This window comes from Gymnoscopelus braueri, assembly GCF_963280865.1.
Source record: "Gymnoscopelus braueri genome assembly, chromosome: 24".
Classification (NCBI taxonomy): Eukaryota; Metazoa; Chordata; class Actinopteri; order Myctophiformes; family Myctophidae; genus Gymnoscopelus; species Gymnoscopelus braueri.
Window position 1 is genome coordinate 10,389,633 of NC_137626.1, and position 9,932 is coordinate 10,399,564.

The window sequence follows — 9,932 nt, forward strand, 5'->3', positions numbered from 1 at the left end:
TTAGGCCTTGTGTGGTAATGTTCCTTTGTATCTACCCTCGCTTCTAGAACCAAAGGTTACTGGACATTCAACACGTTCACACATATTAGATATACCAGTCCAACAGTGAACAAGGAAAGACTGCTTTCAATTATTATATTCCACACAAATGGGACAAACTTCAGGACTCCATAGAGACTTTTAGGGTGCTTCTTGAGGACACATTACATAGTGACTGCACCTGTTTCATGTAACCCTATTATTAATCTGTTTTAATTTGGTTCAAATGTTTGTTATTGTTTTCATTATATGTATTGTATTTCATAACTGTACTTGTTTTCATGCTGTAATCAGGGTGTCCTTGAAAAAGAGAGCTTTCTCTCAATGGGCTTCCCTGAATAAATGAAGGAAAAGAAAAGAAAAGGAAGAAAGACAGTATGGAATATCAAAACCTTGTATACAAACAATGGCATTTGTATAATTTGCGGTGCCCCCTATAGGTGAAATTTGGCTCTGTGTTGCTTAGCGGTCCCTCAATGTGTGGTTTAAATTTGGGCTAGCAAACTTTGGAGGCAATCATCAAAATGGAATATGAAACATTTGAATGATTCATTCGTATCACATGACTACAGGTACAATATGTACATATTTGCAGTGTTGGGCAGTAACATGTTACAAAGTAATATAGTACTGTAATATCATTACTTTCATGACAACACGTTATTAGTAACGAGTAGTGTAACTTATTACAATTGTCAAAACAGTCATATTATTACTGATCCAAGCAAACTTACAGGCATTGCGTTACAATGAACACAATTAGATAAGCTCACTCTTTCTCCTATGTATAGTTTGTCTTTGAGCAGTGGTGTGTGTCTGCCCAGCTCTGTACAGAAGCCCAGTCAAGCGCCATAGAAGGTTGTCACATCAAAGAATAGATCTACAAGCTATCAACATGTTGTAGCATTGTTAGCTTGTAGATCGGTTCTTTTTGAGCATGCACATTCGCTAAATTATGATTGTATGTGCAGGTCAGGGGCAGAAGAAGAAAGGAATACTTTGAACACTTGGCAGTATATGTCATTATTTTTTAGCTTGTGTCAGTTAAATATACAAATGTTGTCCATTGTAAACTTTGTGCGACCAAAGAATCACTTTCAACCAGTGTTGATTTCGTCGACTAAAACTATGACAAAAAGTGTCTACTACCTTTTTTCATTGACGAAAACCAAATAAAAACTAAGCTATGATGACCAAAACTATGACTAAATATATTGACAATTTCGTCAACAGATAAAAACTAGAACAGATAAAAACTAGAGTAAAATGTTAGGGGGGGGACGCGTGGAGAAGAGATCCAGTAGAACTAAAAGACAAGACATTATATGCTTGGTTGCGCGAGAGAGAGAGAGAGAGAGAGAGAGAGAGACAGACAGACAGACAGACAGACAGACAGACAGACAGACAGACAGACAGACAGACAGACAGACAGACAGACAGACAGACAGACAGAGGCTAGGATAGGTGTGTTGTTCCACCCACTAAGCGGTTAACCCAAAGTGGGGTTGCGGGAAGGTGCCGTTGGGGTCGCGCATTGGCAACCAAAAAAAGAAGATATAAGGTTTTTTTTTCATCTCGAAACGGTTACAAAAAATTATAAAGTGAGGTCGTCACGACCAACATGAAGAGGACGGCCACTACACTCCACCTCACACACACACACACACACACACACACACACACACACACACACACACACACACACACACACACACAGGGTGTAGTGGAGGGGGGACGCGGGGGAGCGGCGCTCCCTCACTTCTCTAACTGCTTAAAAAAATAAAAAATAAAAATATATATTTTTTTTTATGTAATTTAAAAAAAAATGATTTTAAAAAATATCATTTGCACATTTAATAGCAACAAATTTGTAACAACAGCATAATATTGGGTTGTGCAGGTGATATTTAGAAAACCCTGTGGGGTGGTCCACAGGCCATATAAGCAGACTTGGCAAGAGTCAGCCTCAAGAGCTAAGGGTGGATCAGAGGTTAACCCTAAAACCGAAATAAAGTAACAAAAAAAGACCTCCAATCCGCGCAAGACCCGAAAAATGTTCGCGCGTGCTCCCCCACTTCCAAAGCACTACAACACTGCACACACACACACACACACACACACACACACACACACACACACACACACACACACACACACACACACACACACACACACACACACACACACACACACACACACACACACACAGAGCTCGGCCTCCAGCACCGGCCGAGAACAAGGAGCAGCACAAGAAAGCAGTGGTGGAAGAAGTACTCACATTTTGTACTTAAGTAAAAGTACCAATACCGCAATTTAGAAATACTCTGTTACAAATACAAGTCCAGTATTCAAAGTGTACTTGAGTAAAAGTACAAAAGTATTCACTTTAAAATATACTTAAGTACTGAAAGAATGTCCCATTTCACAAGTTTCCAAATGTGTCAAAATGCTTTGAAAATAGCAGATCTACATTTTCAAATAGCCTAAGTATGCATAGGGCCGAAGTGGTTAATGCATGTTTTGTAATAAACAGTAAATGTATTTAGTTACTTTCCACCCCTGCAATAAAGACAACACACACTTTCACACAAGGCAAGCCCTTGTGCATGCAGAGTCTGAGGCACACAAACTGACCACCAAAACAAATCCCTCATAATATGGGGTCGTAGTATCCACAAGTTTCCTAGGCTGCCTGTGTGGGCATCACTTCCTGTCGATTTCATTGGATTTCATTGGATCAAATCGACAGGAAGTGATGCCCACACAGCCTAGGAAACTTGTGGATAAAAAAGTTTGAGAAACCCCTGGGGGGTAGGGATTACCAAATCCCTCCCCCCTAGTGTGGAAGGCACACCCACACTTTTCCCACAAGGACATTTTCCTGCACCTTTGGGTGCGTGCCGTGGACTGCACGTGTGCAATTACACACATACACATCACATCATGCAACATAATTTGCACATAGGCTACATAGGAAAGGACTGTGATGGAAATAAGCCGCTGGCTTTTTTGCGTCTATCCTTTTGATAATGGTGTGACAATGTATGTCATTTTACATATGTTTTGTTATCAATAAAGATGTCAAAGTCAAGATGTCAAAGTCATAATAAAATCAAAAGATGTGTTTTTGGTTTCCTGTTTCCTGTCCTGAATCTAAAACAGTTCATACCTTACCAAGAGTCCTGTCCGTCCATGGTCCTTGTCTGTAGAGAGTGAGACCGAGTTGCTGTAGACTTGAATAGCATGTAGAGTGTCTGTATCACAGCATGAGATTACAAGATGATGCAGGATCCTGGTTAGACTGTTTTCCTATCCACTGATGAAAGATTATACATGGGGGAAGAAAAGAAAATATTCTGTGTCAAGGGTAACAGGAAAGGTGGGGACCAAAATATTCTGGGCACTGGGGAAATGTGGGCATTTAGGGGGGAGGGGGGAGTGGGCATGAGGAAGACTGGGCACGAGAACACTGGGCACTAGGGAAATGTGGGCACCTGAAGTCTTAGGATTTTTATTAAACTTTGGCAGTTGCTGAAGCCGCGACCCGACTCCGGATAAGCGGTTGAAGATGGATGGAGTTGCTGAAGTGCTGTTATTTATGACCTGGCGTTCGCCGTTGTTTGACCACACACCCGTGTAACACCCGGGATTCAAACTCCAGTCTCCCACATGGAAAGCCAACATCGTATCCACTAGACTAAAGGGAATTACTCATAGCCCAGGGCTGTAGACGTGCACGGTGGTACCGCGTGCAATGAGCAATGCAACACTGCCCCAGGGGAGATATTAGGCTTTTTTAGGTCATCAGGCTGAGGCTGTGAGCCACTCTGCTACACTCGCACATCAAACACTGCGTTGTTTCACATGCAGATGTAGTGGGGACTGCATTCCACATGTCAACTGTCAACACAGGCCGATAGGCCTATATGCAGTGGTGGAAAAAGTACTCAAATGTTCTACTTAAGTAAAAGTATCAATACTGCGATATACTGCGAGTATTTTGTTACAAGTAAAAGTCCGGAATTAAAAATGGACTTGATAAAAAGTACAAAAGTATTGGTATCAAAATGTACTTAAAGTACCAAAAGTAAAAGTACTCAAATGTTTGAAAATAGCAGATCTACAAGCTCACAACGCGTCACGATGCAAAGCGTTGTGAGCTTGTAGGTCGGCTATTTTCAAATAGCCTAGGTATAAAATAAGGCTAAAGTGGTTAATTTATGTTTTATAATGTAATAATTTATATCTGCAACCAACTTTAGTAACTAAAGTTTTCAAATAATTGTAATGGAGTAAAAGTACAATATTTGCCTCAGAGATGTAGTGGAGTAGAAGTAAAAGTATAGAGAATTGGAAATACTCCAGTAAAGTAAAAGTACCTCAAAATGGTACTTAAGTACAGTACTTGAGTAAATGTACTTAGTTACTTTCCACCACTCCAAGAAAGACAACACACACACTTTCACACAAGCAAGCCCAAGGCAAGTCTGACGCACACGAACTGATCACCAAAACAGGAAAGGTGGGGACCAAAACATTCTGGGCACTAGGGAAATGTGGGCATTTGAGGGGGGGGGGGGGGGGGGGAGCAGTGGGCATGAGGAAGACTGGGCACCGGGAACACTGGGCACTAGGTAAATGTGGGCACCTGAAGTCTTAGGTTTTTTATTAAACTTTGGCAGTTTCTGAAGTGCTGTTATTTATGACCTGGCGTTCGCCGTTGTTTGACCACACGCCCGTGTAACACCCGGGATTCAAACTCCAGTCTCCCACATGGAAAGCCAACATCACATCCACTAGACCAGGGGTCTTCAACAGGGGGTCCAGGACCCCTAGGGGGTCCTCAGAGTAACTACAGGGGGGCCGCCAAATCTTTGTGTGATATGATTTTTATTTTTTACATTAACCACTTGAACCCTAGCATCCCTATTCTGGGCAGAACTTTTGCCAAAAATAGCAGATCTACAAGCTCATAACGCCTCGCTCACAACACTGCTTTTTTAGGTCATCAGGCTGAGGTTGTGAGCCACTCTGCTACACTCGCACATCAAACACTGCGTTGTTCCACATACACTGTGCAAGACCGCATTCCAGTATGACTGTCTGTCAACACGGGCCGATAGGAGCTGTCTATTGAGAAACAGCTACAAGAAAAGGAAACAACAGGTACTCATGGCTATTGCCGATTATGAATACTCAAAGAAGCACAGTAGGTTAGACATCATTACAGGCAAATAAATGCGAACATGACGTCCTGCACAAATTATTGAGTCATTTCTAAATTGCGAATACAACAGCAAACAAAGTTAACAACTCAAATAATGTTCAAATATGTGCAACCAAAAGCTCCATCTAGTCTACTACAGCGTGAGACAACAGGGCTTGCACTTGAACTCTATATATAGTTCAAACATTGTGTTAAATCTCTCTCAAATGCAAGGAAGGAGACATAGAACCTTTTTGGTGACTTGTGTTTGTGTAGCCTACTGGAATGTTGAGGTCGTGACCTCACTTGCCCACCCAGTCATCTTTTGTTAAGCAATGAGCAATTAATCACCACAGTTTTCTGCTGAGGTGCTGTGGACTTTGGTGTAGGGCATGCCATGTGGTGTCTTTTGCATCATCGCGGCCATGTCCAGTCCATGGATAACCACTTGAACTGACTAGATTTGTACAAGTTTGCACATTATCACTGGGCATTATGCAAAAAGTTATATTCTCAGTTCCCGCCTCCATCTACTGGTGTGTTGGAGAAACTGCAGTCTCCCCTTATCTCTCAGAAGGAGATGATTGATCCTCACCCTTCACAATACCTTAACCATTTAAATCCTATATACTAGTTGACCAGGGTCCGGCGGTTTATTCTTTGACCCCTCCTTTTCCCCTCTACATAAAATATCTTCGCTGACGAAAGTCAAAGCCAAAGTCACAATGCTTTGCATTGCGACGTGCTGTGAGCTGGTATATCAGCTATTTTCACCCAATGTATACCCCAGCATAGGGATGCTACCAGCTCAGTGGCCTTGTGGTTGAATGTCCGCCCTGAGGTTGGGAGGCCACGGTTCAATCCCGTTCAGTACAAAAGTATTGGTATCAACATGTACTTAAAGTACCAAAAGTAAAAGTACTAAAAATGTATGTTGTTAATGTATGTTTTATAATGTAATAATTTCTGCAAAGTAACTAGTAACTAAAGTTTTCAAATAATTGTAGTAGAGTAAAGTACAATATTTGCCACTGAGATGTAGTGGAGTAGAAGTAAAAGTATAGAGAATTGAAAATACTCCAGTAAAGTAAAAGCACCTCAAAATATGTACTTAAGTATAGTACTTGAGTAAATGTACTTAGTTACTCTACACCACTGGCGAAACGTACATTTGTGAGGGTTCACTTAAGCCTATTACCCGTAGCTTAATTGCAGGCCATCCCTCCACCACTTGACTGAACCAATTACTTCATAGAGATGACAGACAAAATGTGACAACTCCACAAACCACATTCTTCACTGAGGACTAAGGAATAAATTAAGCAGAAAGCAGAAATTTGGCTCTGTGCATAACTGTAGTCCCAGGTTTCAAGAAGGTGCATGGCACAAGTTAACCATTTCCAGTTAATCTCATCTGATGATCTTATCTTATATTCTTTGTCTGTATACTGAAGAATGTTTTGGTTGAAAAAACGTTAGAGCGTTAGAGCTAGAAAGTACCAGACCATACAGTATGTTCACTTGGCTGAATAACAAGAACACCAACATATGCAGAAATGTCTCATGTATTGTGGTTTTCTTTCACTTCTTAGACAAAGTAGAATAACAACACAGACTGAAAAGTACCTTGGAGTTACCATCATAAACTCTGGGCCTATCGGTTGCAACAATGCCCACTTTGAGTCTGATCCTGAAATCATATTTTATTGTTTCATGAAGTGTTGGCCTTTCCCAAGGTTAGCTACATTAAATAGTTAACATTTTATATTGCCCTGTGTAGTGGATTATTGTTTAATACCCACATGTGGCCTTATGGTTTTAAGACTCTCAGGGACTTTTCATACGTGAAGAACACCTCATACATTTGACTGTAACTTGACAAATGTAATTCTGTAATTCTAGAAACAAAAGGGAATAAACTACACAGTGTTTTCATGACACATACAAAACAGTATGATTTACATTTTAATTGAAGCTTGTAAAGAGGAAAATAGCCAACTATATTTCTATCATCCCTGGAGAGAGAGAGAGAGAGAGAGAGAGAGAGAGAGAGAGAGAGAGAGAGAGAGAGAGAGAGAGAGAGAGAGAGAGAGAGAGAGAGAGAGAGAGAGACACGCAGAGAGAGAGAGGCAGAGAGAGAGAGGCAGAGAGGCGAGAGAGAGAGAGAGAGAGAGAGAGAGAGAGAGAGAGAGAGAGAGAGAGAGAGAGAGAGATTATCTTGTGTCAAATCTTATTCTGACATAAGAGAATTGAAAGAAATTGTCAACTTTAAAGATGTCAAGACATCCATTGTTAAGGTATGATGTCGTCAATGTTAATCATTATGGTTGAGTAAAAAGGCATGGGTTTCCAAGGCTAAGTAATCATTGACGTTTATTGCAGTTTGTGGGAGGGAGAAATTTTCCAGCAATACAAAAAACTCTTGAACAGAGACAGCTTATTAAGTTCCTGGAGGGCATCCGGACAGCACAAGAAGAAACACTTGTTTGACTGGAAAGAAGAGGTAAGGCCTAAAAATGTTGTAAGAGAAAACTAATTAGAGCTCACACCTAACTGCTTGGGGTGCAAGTAAAACAATATATATAATTATTTGTAAAAAAAAATAAGTCATGTAAAAACAGGTCAGATAATCTCAGTTTTAGAGGGAACTAACTGTAGAGCTGCAAAGTACTTTGAAATAGCCTGTAAATGTATTTTCACCTCAATGTTATACTGAGTATATAACCATTTGAACTCTCGTGTCCTTATTCTAGGGCAAACATTCGGCGAAAATAGCAGATCTACAAGCTCACAACATGTCGCTAAGACTTAGCGACACATCACTTAGCGGCTAAGTGATGTGTAAGCTTTAAATTGGCTATTTTCGTTGAGGAGATTTGTTGTAATGTAGGAGAAAAGGCGCAGACCTATAGTAGGCAGCCTAGCGTTGACCCCGGTCAACTACAAGTAAATGTTATTCAACTGAAATGAGTATAGTTTCAGGTAAATCGAAATAAATCCATATAAAATCAATTCATCATAAAATAGCAAGCCAAACATGGCATGCCAACAAAGTTTTAAAAGTGCTGAAAGTGTCTCATTTGCCAGGTAGCCTATTGATGCTGTGTGAAGCTATGCTGTGGACTTCCTCAGACCAGGAGACAATGATAAGTGGTCCTGGTCCTGTGTTTGACCATCTCCAATCATCACTGTCCTCAACCGTCACACACAACCGGCTCACACCAAGGTACTGTAGCCCAGTGGTTCTCAAACTTTTTCATACATTAGCAACCAAGCAAGCCAGTTCGACCAGGTGAGGTGGATCAGGTATTAGGGGGTTTGTGTTTGTTAAAGGAGTAGTTCACCCCAAAAATTACTTATTTTCCATCAATTGCACACCCCATGAAGCCTTGAATTCCTGGAGATTTTTTTGTTTTTGTCGCATTCCTAAGCCAATCATTTGATGACCGGGTGTACTTCCGGTAGGAGACACAAAGAGACTCCTTTGTGTCTCCTACCGGATACATTAGCCGGTAGGAGACGGTAATCAAATTATTTGCTTTCGAATGCGACAAAAAAAAAAAAAATCCCTGAATTCAAGGCTTCATGGGGTGTGCAATTGATAGAAAATAAGATCTTTTTTGGGGTGAACAACTCCTTTAAGGAGCCTAATTGCAGCCTTCTTGAATAGAGAGGCACCATATCTTCTAGGTGCTGAGGTGTTGATGCTTCAGGGAAATTATGGAAAATCCGAAAGCACACCAATAACTCCACAGCAGCAAAGATGGTTGAGTGCTAATTCCTACAAACATGACAGTTTTGTGTATATTTGAAGGTGTAGAATCAAGCCAGTGTTATAATAATTCCTGGTACAAATAAATATCTATGCCATGGGTGGCATAGATATGGCATAGATATTTATTTCGACTATTCTCTACTGTAGTATTTGACGCTGGAGTTTCTATAATCTCTGCCATTGTCATTTTTCGGGGAGGTCAAGTAAGTGAATACTATGTCACCTTTCTCCACCAGGACCAGGACTGAAGACAGGGAGAGGCAGCTACCATTGCATCTCAGCAGGGAGGATGACACGGAGCAGCTGTCATGTGAGTGGAGCGCCTCGTTTTCCTCGCTAACGTTACGCATCTGGGACGCAGAAGGAGCAGGAAAGCCATCTGGGGAAGACTGTCACCGTGAACAGAGATGGAAACAAAGTTCACCTTCCTCATCATTCTTGGCATCATCGGCATCTTCGTCACGGCAACCTAAAAACTGTATTGTTTAAAGTTTGTTTTCTGTATTTATAAAGGACACATGGATTCATGCTATTTATTTGTCTTGCAAATGACCCATATAAAAGCAATCATGTTATTTACATATTCGTTGCTTTCAGAGTAATCATTTCAGAAAAAAGGCTGGCAAAAAAATACCATTTAAGCCATGTTTCAAAAATCTACAAGCTCACAATGCATCACATTTCGACACGTTGGGGGAGCTTGTAGATCGACTACAGGCTATTTTTGAGGGGGGGGAATAAAGACATTTGATAAAAAATTAAAAATTAACTGAACATGTCTATAACATACATCCAATCTACACGTGACATGATAGATAGATGGATGTACATGGATCTAGATGGATGCATGTGTACTGAGACAAGTGGCGCTCATCTAAAATCACATTCATCGGCAAAAAATAGGTAGAGAAA

The 9,932-nt window shown here is 40.8% G+C and overlaps 1 protein-coding gene across 3 annotated transcripts in view; it reads right to left on the reverse strand.

The window, feature by feature from the left end:
- LOC308080771 (uncharacterized protein) overlaps nucleotides 1–3,339 on the reverse strand; it is a 28,025-nt gene extending 24,686 nt beyond the window's left edge. For 2 of the 3 annotated variants that reach the window (XR_013932736.1, XR_013932737.1), the window contains exon 1: nucleotides 3,214–3,339. The gene's annotated coding sequence lies outside the window, so the exon portion shown is untranslated. Of the gene's footprint in view, nucleotides 1–3,208 lie in introns of all 3 variants that reach the window. The other variant, XR_013932738.1, reaches the window with a different exon arrangement.
- Nucleotides 3,340–9,932: the final 6,593 nt, after the last annotated feature.